Genomic DNA, 12,371 nt, shown 5'->3' with positions numbered 1-12,371 from the left:
TGTCTATTTCTGTCCCTACAAGTTTTTTTTGTTTTTTTTCTTTTCCAGAATATCATATACATAGGCTGGTTTTACGCAAGAATAATATAGAATTTGAAGGTGAGTGGACAGTAAAACTGAAACAAGACTCAAAGACAGATGACAAGATAGTTCCACCTTATGGACCCTGGAAGTGGATACCTATCTTATCTTGGAAGTGATATAATACAGTAGAAAGAGCACAGATTTTGAAGTCTGCAATTCCCAAGAATGAATCCAAAGTCTTGTGGTCTTACATGGTCTGCTTAATCTTCCTGACATTCATTTGAGAAATGGGAGGAAATACACACTTCACTAGGTTCTCTTGATCTATTAATATGATAGTATCTGTATATTGTTTAATAGAACAAAATGTATTAAGCAGATGATTAAGTAATACCACAATTAGAATTAGGTTGCACTAGCCAATGGGCAATTTTGATGTGGAGAGTGACCTGATCAGAGCCATTTCTTTAATGTAAAATGATTTGATGTTAAGATATTGAGACAATAATCAGTTTAAAAATACTCTCCAATATTTAGCACTGATCAAATAATGACCTTGGTCATAGCTATGCCTGGATTCATGGCAAGAGAGGAGCTGAAAGAGACTTGATGAAGGCTTATATGGAAATAACAAAATGAAGAATTGATTTTTTAAACAAGATGAAGATGTTCATCTGAGCCAGGTAAAATTTGAAATTACGAACCTAGATTTTCATTAGCATAGAATAGGTCAATGGTAGAGAGACTGGAAAGAACTGAGGTTAAGTTAGACAGTGCCATTAAATATGAATTCACTCCACTTTAGAGACAAACACAGGGCTGGAGAAGTGAAAGACAGACAAGGGGTAGGAGAGTATAGTGTCAGTCAGAGAAGCCAAGGAAACAGATTCTCAAGGAGGGAGCCAGAGCCAAAAGACTTAAGCCAGAGGAAGGAAGGCAGGATGGGCATGCTGAAAAAGGAATATCATCTATATGGGTGTTTTTATTATACTTGGTGTTTTCAGATATGTTTTAGAATATTCTCTTTACAAGAATTCTGAGAAGTAAAAATCTGAGATTCAAAAACTGTAATAGGTTGACCAAAGTCATACAACTAATAAAATGAAGAACTGAAATTCAATCCTAGATGTTAGAAAAAGAGAGAATTATGGGGTCTTTTGAAGCGGTCATAAGGAGAATACTGGACATCATCAAAAAGGTTATTTCAGGAGGATTGTGGAAGCATAAAGGAGATTGAAAGAGATTAAAAAGTGAACAGATAGTGAGAAAATGGTCTTTCAAGTTTCAAGAAAGTGGAGACAAAGATAGTAACTCAAGGGATTAACAGTGTCAAAGGGGAGATATCCAGGGATAGGTGGAATTATAATTGCTGGTAAGAAGGTTGCAGAGAATAAAGCTTTAATAGCAATCAAACATTATCACTTTCTGGAATGCACTTCTTTAGCTGATGATTGAAATATACATATTTAAATATTTTTGAGACCTTTAAGTGAAGGAACACTCTGTTGTTTTAGCTCTTAGCATTGTTTGTATATTTATTTTTAATTATTTTGAGAATTTGAGTTATTTTCTGAGACCAAATGTATTCTTTATTTTGAAAAAAAAATTGCTTGAATATTTAGGCAAAGACTCCATCCTGGAATGGCGAAATTTGAGAGACATAAGAAAGAAAGCAATGGGATCCCTAATGTAAAAGGCTGATTTTGTTGTGGATGGAGTCTCATTCCTTTTTTTCCCTTGTGTGTCTGTTTGACAAATGTTTACCTGTATTGTAAGTGTGTGTGTGTGTGTGTGTGTGTGTGTGTGTGTGTAATTATCAGCCAGTTTTACAGAAATTAAAATTTGTTATTTGCCTGAGGTCACAAAACTAGTAATTGGAGTAGCCAGGCTTGATTCCTGGACTTACAACTCCAGAGCTAAGTTCTTAACGACACTGCTCCATGGCTTCTATAAAACACAGACACTGGGGGAAGAACTCATGATCTGATGCTTATTCTCCTGGGGCAGCCATGGGATAAGAAAATTCCCCATGAGTGAGAGATTTTTCCAGATGTGTTTATTCTGAATGATCTGGGAGGAGGATAATATTGGGGTGAAAAATTAGGTTGTGGTCTGTCTTCCAAATGACAGCTCTGTGGACCACATGACGGTGGCAGGATGGTCTAATTTTCCTAGCTAATATATTAACAAGATGTAATACTGTGACGGTTCCAATCCCTAATCTGTCTTACGTGGAATATCCAGGACAGCAATCACAGGGGGAAATGGCAATTATTTTTGGCTTTTGAGTTCAAAAGTCTCAATTTATGAATAAGAATATTTGGAAAGAGTCATGGTTGAGGAAGAATATTTTCCCTTCCTCCTTGCTTTCAGGCTGAGAGAGATGAGGAAGAAAATAGCTTTCTTTTTAAACTTGGGGAACAGAGAATAGAAAGGGACTGTGGTCTTACTCTCATCAAGAAATTTAAGATCTGTCTTCCTTACCACATAGGAATGGGGGCATAAAGTAGAGATAGCCTCAAGGATGCCAGGAAGGGAATAGCCCTGAGGTAGCCCACTGGACTGTGCTTCCTTGGACTGTTGGGCAGGATGTGATTCTGTCCCATTTCTCAGCTATGTGTGACAGTCACAGTAACTGAGTGGGGCCTGTTTCCAGTGTTCCCAAATCTATCTGTAGAATATGCCACACATTCTCACTCCCTCCTTCTTAAAATGCCTTCTGGGACACCACTGTCGTTTTCCCTCCCATCTCTTTGCATTTTCATTTTCTGACTCTTCTTCATTTTCACCATCTCAAAATGTTGCTGTGACCCATAAATGAAGATTTCATCTAGTCTCAGAGCTTTATAGACGATCTATATGCAAATAACTCCTGAATTTATATCTCAGGCTTGAATCCCTTTTCTGACCTCTAAACATGAACATTGAACTGTTTCCACAACTTCATCACTGCAGGTTTAATAAGTTCTATCAAACTTAATATGCCAGGAGCTAATGATTGAACCCTTTCCCTACCCCACCCCAAACTTAATTTTCCCATATTTTCCCCCACAAGTAAATAACTCAATTTTTCCATTATTTCAGGTTATAAAACTTACAGTCCTCACTCTTTCATTTACTTATTCAGCAAAAATGTATTGAGCACCACTAAGTGCCATACACTGTGCTATGCAATTGTACAGCAGTGGAGAAAACAAAGATCCCTGTCCTCTTAATGATTACGATTTCAAAAACCAAACAGGAACCTCAATTAAATAAAGTTGGGAGACCAGCAGGGGGAGTTCTCATGCCCTGTGACAACAGCTGAGCCAATAGCAAGAAGAAAGTCTTCTTCCTTCCTGGCAAGGACTCAGCCAATAAAAAGCCATGGACTCTTTGTTTACTAGATCCCTCCTGCTTTCCTTTTTCCCTCTATAAAAGCCTTCTCCTTCCCTTGCCATGTGGGAGTTGCATATGGCTCACCATGGTTGCAGACCTTAAATTGCAATTCCCTGCTGGTTCTGAATAAGCCCATCTTTGCTGGAGAAATATCTGGCAGTTTCAGGTCAGTATTTTGGTGGCCCACGTGGGGACCAGAGAAAAGTCCAGACAGTTCCTGGTTTGGTGAGCAAACAGATGCTGTCCCCATGATTGAGCCCATTGCTGTTTACTGTTTTTCTTGTCAACTCTGGAGTTTGAATATATTTTTGGAACCAACTTCACACCCTCTTTGCATTTGAAGCTCTCCAGGCTTTATTCAAGATCTATTTAAAGGTTTGCTATTTTTGGTTAAAGCCTTGTTCTGCATATGAGTAATCATTTGGCACTTCAGTCTGATTTGAGACCAGACTGTTTCACTGAAGCTGGCTAATCTTCAGCCCATTTCCTTCAGAACAGGGGCTGCTTACCCTGAAACTGGCTAGCCTTCAACAGATTCCTGTGGGAACAGGGGTTGTTTCTCTGAAACAGTGCTGGAGACTGGCAAAAAAAAACAACAAAACAAAACAAAACACACCTTCAGCCTGGCTCCTCTGAGACCAAGCTCTCTCCTTTGGACTGGCTGGGATTGGCTTGCAAGCTGTTTGAATTAAGCCATTTGTGCTGTAAGCTGTTTGAAAATTATTCTTTACTCTAGGGGAAAAACCTCTAGGAAATGAGATCCCAGATATCTAAATATCTTTAAGCCCCTCTCCTGCACACAAACATACACACACACACAGGAACTCTGCCTGATTTTATGTTTAAAAATTGCAGTCCTTCTTATGCACATTTCTAACTTTAGTTAGACTGACCTGAGCAAAAGCAATTTAGAATATCAGTGGCCACTATGAGGAACTTTTGAAATTCTCAAACTTAATTTCCTTAATATTGAAATGGACTACAATAGCTCAAAAATTTCCATAACTGAGTGGAATGTTTATTTTAATTGGCATTTTGAGGCTTCCCAACATTATCAGGAGTCTAAAGTTGCCTCTTTTCAAAACAAGATTTTAAGATTAACCAAGGCAAACAAGTAATTAGAGAAAGATAAAATGGCTCCCAAAGTCTCAGGCTCTTCTCCCTTGGATTTTTGACTCAGGCTTCCCCTCTAGCACCATCTTTCTCTCCTTGGGATCCTCATGGACAGACTCCACCTCTGGAACCATATTCCTCCTTCCCTTCTACACCACATATGTTTCCAATGTACCCTTAAATCCCTCATGCTAATTTTCTAGCCAAACTTCCCCTATTCTCTGAAACTCTGCCTACTCCCTTCTCTGAACTTTTTAGAAACTGTGCTTTTAAAATGAAGCCTTCTGAGGATCCGGAGTCTAAACCATTAGTTTTTTTATACTCCTTGGACCAAAGCTGAACTGTAAGTCACAGTAACTGAAGTCCCCCCACATTTGCTAAGGAATTTAATGCAGTCAATTAAATTTATCACCCTGGCTTCTATGACTTATATCAGCAAGTTCATATGTTGTCAAGGAAGGCCAGACCCAGCTTTGAATGAAAACCACTAACTGAGAAAGTCTCTAGAATTACAACTAGGAGATCAGCCTACTAATTTATTATATGATCAGATTCAGGTAATTGCTAGGCAACTTCATCAGGCAGTTCCCTGGGCTCTTCCAAAGCCTGTCGATTCAGACTTGCACACAAAAATTTGATGAAGCTGTTCATGACCAGATTGTTTTTAAAGAAAATTCTTGTCTTCCTTTAGATGTTGATTCCACCTGGGTAGCTTTTAACCCTATGTTTATTTTATTTATTTTATTTTTTTTAACATCTTTATTGGGGTATAATTGCTTTACAATGGTGTGTTAGTTTCTGCTAACCCTATGTTTATTAATGGACTAATCATAACCTTTTTGGTAAACACAACCAGGATAGAATGGGAAACTATGTCCACTCCAGATTTAGTTAATCTAGCAGGCCAGTTCTCTCACACTCTAGATGAGCCACTTCCAATGAAGATCATCAAAATTCTTAATATTCAACACCACCAAATGAAGGCTCCTAAGTGAAGCAAAAACCCTTCTAGTTTCTGCTGTTATTGCAAACACCTGGGGCACTACAAAAGCGATTTTTTTACAAATTTAAGTGCTTTGGGCACCTTCAACCCTCTAACCAGGCTTTTAATGTCTTCCCACTCTCAGTGATTGAACTCTGAGGAATTCCAGGGGCTCTTCCCAATCTTCCCCCTTAATCAGCTTGGAAAAACATTTCTCCAGGTTGGGGATGAATCACTTCTGGTCCCAATTGACAGTGAAGCCACACTTTCAGTGCTTAACCCCACTACTATAAAACAGCCCCACATAAGAGTATTAAAACAGTTCGAATAGTGGGGATTTTGAATGAATCTCAACAGGTTTCTGACTCTGAACATATTCTCTTTTGTTTAGGTCCCATGCTTTCTCCTTAGTTCATACAACATAACCTTTATTAGGCTGATATTTCTTAGAGAAGTATCATGCTTAAATTTCCTTCTCTCAAAAGGGGAAACTATTTTTAGAATTTGACAGTAGTCACCAAATAACCCACCAGGTAAATTAAATGACCCTTTGACATATTTTATTCCATCTGTGATAGGTCTAGAGCTGCTTCTGTAAACACTGATAATTTGCCCCTATACACTCAGCTCTCACTTTTCTTGGGCAAAGATCTCCAAATGATGTTGACAAAATTCACAGCGCACCTCCCATCAAGATTTGCATGGACCCCTCAAAGCATCTTTCCAGAATTAATCAATATCCATAGAGAAGCCCTTCAAGGCATAAAGCCCATAATAGAAGATTACAAGGCTCATTATCCCTTGTACCAGCCTCTGTAATATTCCCATTACACTGATGAGAAAACCTAAGAGCCCGGGCTGGAGGTTTGTACAGGAGCTCTGAGCAATAAGCAACATTGTTACCCCTAGACACCCTGTTGTTCCTAATCTCATGTGTTACTAACATCCATTCCCACTGGAAGCAGACTCTTCACCATAATTGATTTATTTAGTCCATTCTTTAGTATTTAGTTTATGAAGCTAGACAATGGCTTTTTGCTCTCACTTGGGAAGAAAAACAATTCACCTGGACAGTAACACCTCAGAGTTATACTGAAAATTCTTATTTCTCCCAAATCCTGAAGGTTGATCTGGATGACATAAAAGTTCCTTAGAAGTTCTTCCTTGTTGCAATATGTGGATGATTTGCTTCTTTGTGTTCTTTCTCAAAACTCTTCACAGGAAGAGAGCATTCACTTGATAAAAGTTTTTAGCCTTAAAGGGACAAAAAGCTGGCAAAGAAAAATTGCATTTTTCCCAGACCCAGATTTGATATTTAGGGCATCTTTTACCAGAACAAGCTACCCCTAGATCCATACAGGTTATATAGTGTCCTAAGTTTCCCCAAACCAAAAACTAAGTGCCAACTGAGAGGTTTTCTCAGGCTAGCTGGTTATTGTCTAAAATGGTCCCAAATCACTTTCTTATGACTAAACCTCTGTTTTACTCAACAATAACAACTCCAACCCAATTTTATGAGAACTGTACCACATAGCCTTCAAGGGCTTAAAGAAGAGTTGGATGAACTTACCTGCCATTGGTCTTTCCAATTATCAGATTCCCTTTTTCTTTTTTGTATATAGGAAGGAAGGGAATGTCATTGGGGTACTCACTCATAAAAGGGGTCCACCATTGACCCACAAAGACATTTTATCCAGTAACTGAACCCTGTGGCTCAGGGATACTGCCTTTGCCTTAGAGTTATTACATCCATTGCCTTTTTGGTTAAGGCCACCAAGAATACTGTTGTGATAACCTCTTTAACCATTCCTGTACCTCATAAGGTACAGCCCTCATGAATTCTCATCACACTCAACATTTCTTAGCCAGCTGCCTCACCTCCTATGAAGTCCTTTTGCTAGCTGAATCTCACATAATTATTTTGCATTGTAATAACCTTAATATGGCTACTCTTCTCTCCTCCAATACCCATGGAGTCCCTCATGACTGCTTAATGCTGATGAGCCACCTCCTGACTCCTTGTGATGATCTACAGGAAATTCCTCTGGGTAATACTGACTTCTCATGGTTCACTGATTGTTATTATTTAAAAGACAACAATGGCAAATATTGTGCTGGATATGCTATTAAAACTCCTTTGATGTTGTTGGGACAGAATCTTTACCTACGGGTACTTCAGCCCACCAGTCTAAATTATACACCATTATATAAGTTTGTGCTTTAGAAAATAACAAAATTACAAATATTTATACTGACAGTAGATACACTTTAAGAGTAGCTCATAGTTTTGGAATGTTGTGGAAGCAACATGGCTTCCTTACTTCCAGTGAAAATAAAATTTTGAATGGCTCCTATTTTCAAGAATTACCAAATGTGGTACTTTTACCAGACACTTTAGCTATTAAGATTCCAAGACATACTAAACTTGACTCTCTGGAAGCTAAGGAAAATCACTGATATTTCTTCAGGGAATGCTGCCTTTAAAGAGACCAACAACAGCCAAACTTCTATTATGGTGCAAAGGGCTCCTTCTCCAAATATTAATTTAGAAAAACTGGTTAGAGAAGCCCAACAATTGGCCTCAGAAAAAGGAAAACAAGATTGGCAATTCAACAATTCTTGGTTTGATAAAGAGAGAAAGCTCTGGTTTGGACTATATAACCACCCTGTCTTACCAGACACTCTAAAATTCCAACTCCTCAACCCTATACATGCATTAAGCCATTGGTCTACTAAGAAAATGATAGCCTTCGTGAATCAATACTGGTGGGGAAACATTAACAAGGCCATAAAAGGTGTCTCCTTCAGTTGTCCAAAGTACAACCCAGGGAAGTTCATACTGCTCCTAAACCTTTGAAACTGCCTAATGGACCATTTGAAGTCTGGCAAATGGATTTCATACAACTTCCTCTGCATAATGGATATAACTATATTTTAGTCATGATCTGTGTTTTCACACTGGACTGAAGCCTTCCCTTATAGACAGGCTACTGTTTCTTCTGTGAATAAGCTCCTTTCGGAAAAGACTACCTCAACCTGGGGAACTCTTTTTGAACTTCATGGTGATGGAGGAACCCATTTTACTGGCCGGGTGCTTTGACAAGTCTCTGCCGTTTGGGTGGTTTTAAAGCACTTTCACTGAGCTCCCCACCCTCAATCCTGTTTTAGTCGAACACACTAACATCATTATTGAGACTCAACTGGCAAAGTTGGTAGAGGCCCTCTAAATACTTTGACCAAAAGTGTTGCCATTGGCCCTGCTAAATTTCAGATACACCCCTTTTGGAATTTATAAAATCTCACCCTTTGAGATAGACACCGTTAGAAATAGTCACAAGACACCCAATGACCTTGGCTCCTGCCTCTTTTGACCCACAACTGATAAATGGAGAGATACTCCAATATTGCAAAGACCTAAATGCTTCTATTAAAAATAGCCACGTTTTGGTAGAGGTATGTTTTCACAGTGTCCTCTTGGGAGATGAAGCATCACACTTTATAACCTGGAGATTTTGTCTTTTGAATTACACACCTCCAGAAAAAGTTTCTTCAATCTTGTTGGAAAGGCTCCTATCAGGTGCTGCTCACCAACCCCTGTGCCACCAAAGTCCAAGAAATAGATGCTTAGATTCATGTGACAAACCTAAAGAAAGTACCAAACTCTGAGTGGACCTACACATCATCTGGTAACCTGAAAGTAAAGATTTCCTAGAATCGAAGCAGATGACATCTGAGGAGACAGCTTTCCCAAGATATCTGGGCCAGGATTGTTGGAATTTTCTTGTCAAACCTTTGGCTATTATATAAAAGATAATCTCCAATATCTGTGATTTTGGCAACATACACTTTAGATAAAAAGTGCCTGAGAATTCTCCCTCCTACCCCTTCTTGTTATTCAAATGTGACCTTACTAAGTTTTCAATTTGCTCACTGTTTCTCTGATGTGAGACAGTACACCCAGGAAACGTCCTTCCTAACACAGAGAAATAAAAGGCTGAAGAAACTAGAAAAACTGACTTTTGATCGGTGATGGTTTCAGAGAAAGATCTTGATCAAAAGGGGAAATGTAAAAAACACTTTAAATAGAAACCTCAATTAAGTAGAGTTGGGAAACCAGCAGGGGGAGCTCTCATGTCCTTCAACCTTAGCAGAGCCCAAATGGAAGAAGAGAGACTCCTCTTCTTTCCTGGTAAGGACTCATCCGATGTAAAGCCATGCATGAACTCTGTTTACTACAGCCCCCAACTTCATTTTCTCCTCCACAAACCATCCTCCCTGTCTTGCTGTGTGGGAGACTTGCACATGGCTAACTATGTTTGCAGACCCACGTTGCAATCCTCTGCTGATTCTGAATAAGCCCATCTTTTCTTGGGAAATATCCCACAGTCTATTTGTTTCAGGTCAACACAATCCAGAAGGAAGATATTGACAATAAACAACACACATAGTAATAAGCAGATAATATAGTATCACAGAAGATAACAAGTACTGGCAAAAATTAAAAATGGAACAAGTTGATGCAGATTTGGAGGAGGAAAATTAGTTGTAATCTTAAATGGGAAGGTTAAGATAAGCTTCACTGAAAAGGTAGGAATTATTGAAGCACTTGATGGTGAGACAGTTCACCTGAGGGAATTAAGATAGCTGGGAGAGGAGTGTTCTCAGAAAAGGGACAAAGAGAAGAAAACTAAGGAGATAACATACTTGGAGTTTTTGAGAACTAGAAGGAAAGCATTGTGTCTGAAACAGAGTCATCAAGAAAAGAAAATTGATGATGTAACGAACAGATTCTGAAGACCTTTTAGGGTCATGTAACAACCATGGCCTTTTACTCTAAGTGAAATGGGAAGTAAGATAGAGTTTGAGTGGATGTTTGACATTATATATCTTATGTTTGAAAAGATTGCTCTGGCTCCTCTCCTGAGAATAAACATGGAATGGGGTTGGTGGGCAAGAGTAGAAACAAGGAGGTCTGTTAGAGGGCTTTGCACTAACCCTTGTGATCAACGGTGATGGTTCTGACCAGGGTGATTAGTGGTAGAAGTGATGTGAAGTGGTTAGATTTGAAATATATTTCTCTCATGCCCCACAGTAAATACATTCAGCTCACCTGTTAATTCTATATTAAAATTATATCCAGAGTCTGATTTTTTTTTTATCACCTTCTCTACCACCATCTTGATCCAAGTTACGTTTGGTCTGTGCCTCCTATGTGGCTCCAATCCTTCCCACTCCCCACTCACTTCCGTCACCATGCAACAATTAGAGCGATTCCTTAACACATAAATCAGTCATGCCTTCTTTTCAAAATTTCCAGGAGCTTTCCATTGTATTTAGAGTAAAAGTTGAAGTCCATAAAATGGCCAAGAGAAACATATTAGGGTTGAAACATCATTTAAATCCTTAGCCTCTTCTGCTTCTCTCTCAAGTGTTTCTACTTTGTTCTTCTCTAGCTCGCTCTAGGATATTTTAGTTACTATTCCTTCTACTTAGATATGTCTTCTTCAGATGTCTATATAATTAAATTCCCTCCTGTATTTCCCTTTATTTTTTAACAAATGTCACTTTATCAGAGAAGACTTCCCAAGTCATTTAAAAGAAAGCAAGGAAGAAGAAAGGAAGGAAGGAAGGAAGGAAGGAAGGAGAAAGAAAGAGAGGAAAGAAGACAGAGAAGAAGATAGATGAGAAAAAGGCATACCTCTTTATCAAAGGAAATTGAACTAATTTACTACTAGTCTTATGGAAAACAATGTTTCATAATATCTATGTGAAATGTTTCCTAGATATTAATGGATGTGCATATCATAGTAGTTTGTTGTATTTATAAATGGCGCAGTGTCTAGGGAGGCCTCCATATAGTCATGAGTAACTCATTTCCTTGAGTCAACACCTAACATGTCTTTTCTTTGGATTATAAAATTTTAACAGCATCTTAATTCATTAAAAAAATATAATAATATATAACTATATATAGTAAATAATAAAATTATATAAAAACAAATATATCTATAATTTCATTTATTTCTACAAATAGAAATAAGCTTTATTCTATTGTACAGTTTTACTATTTTAAATTAGTATTACTTTCATTAGAAGACAAATGAAATATATTTTTCACATACTATAGGATCAAGTATAATACAAATGATTTATGATTAATTCAGTAATTTTAAAACATAAAGATAAAAGTAAGGCAAGTATTCAAATAGAACTGCAGGTTCAGATATACTAATACAACCTTAATTTGACAAAATTCTAAAGCATCCAGTAATTCCTGTTCTTTCTGTAAACTCACAGATGGAGGTGAGATTCCATTTATTCTACCTTACAAGGATATAAATTCTTTGAGGCCTTCTTTATTATAGTTCCATAACTCTTCTTTAGAAAAAGGCAGAGTCTACATTACTTCTTTTGTAAAGATCATTGAAGAATCAATAAGTAACATTCTAAATTCATTCTTCACATCAGCAGTCTCCCTTTCTGCTCTCTCCTCCTGACAGACTTTTCTGTACAAAACCATCTGAGGTTGTCACTAAACCTTCAGCATCGGGTTTCCCTAGTAACGAAAAGCCTTTTTCTTTCTCCCACTGTCTATATCTGAATTAAGAAAAAGAAATTCAATTTGTAATAATCCCTGAAAACATAAGTAAACACTCAGTCAGACACATATGAAGTCAGCAATGAAAATGGTGAGTTACAAATGTAATTGGAAATAATTAAATTGTGGAGGAGTATTTTGCTTATGGATTTATACAAAGCTCCAGATGGTAGCTTTCTGTATTCATCTCAAGATTAGCTAAATAAAGGCCAAGCCTTATGTCAGCCTGCACATGGCTTTAATGAGCTTACACTTACACTGCTACAGGTTAGGGCT

The sequence above is a fragment of the Stenella coeruleoalba genome (assembly GCF_951394435.1).
Source record: "Stenella coeruleoalba genome assembly, chromosome: 12".
NCBI lineage: Eukaryota > Metazoa > Chordata > Mammalia > Artiodactyla > Delphinidae > Stenella > Stenella coeruleoalba.
Note: the sequence above shows the minus strand (reverse complement) of the source record.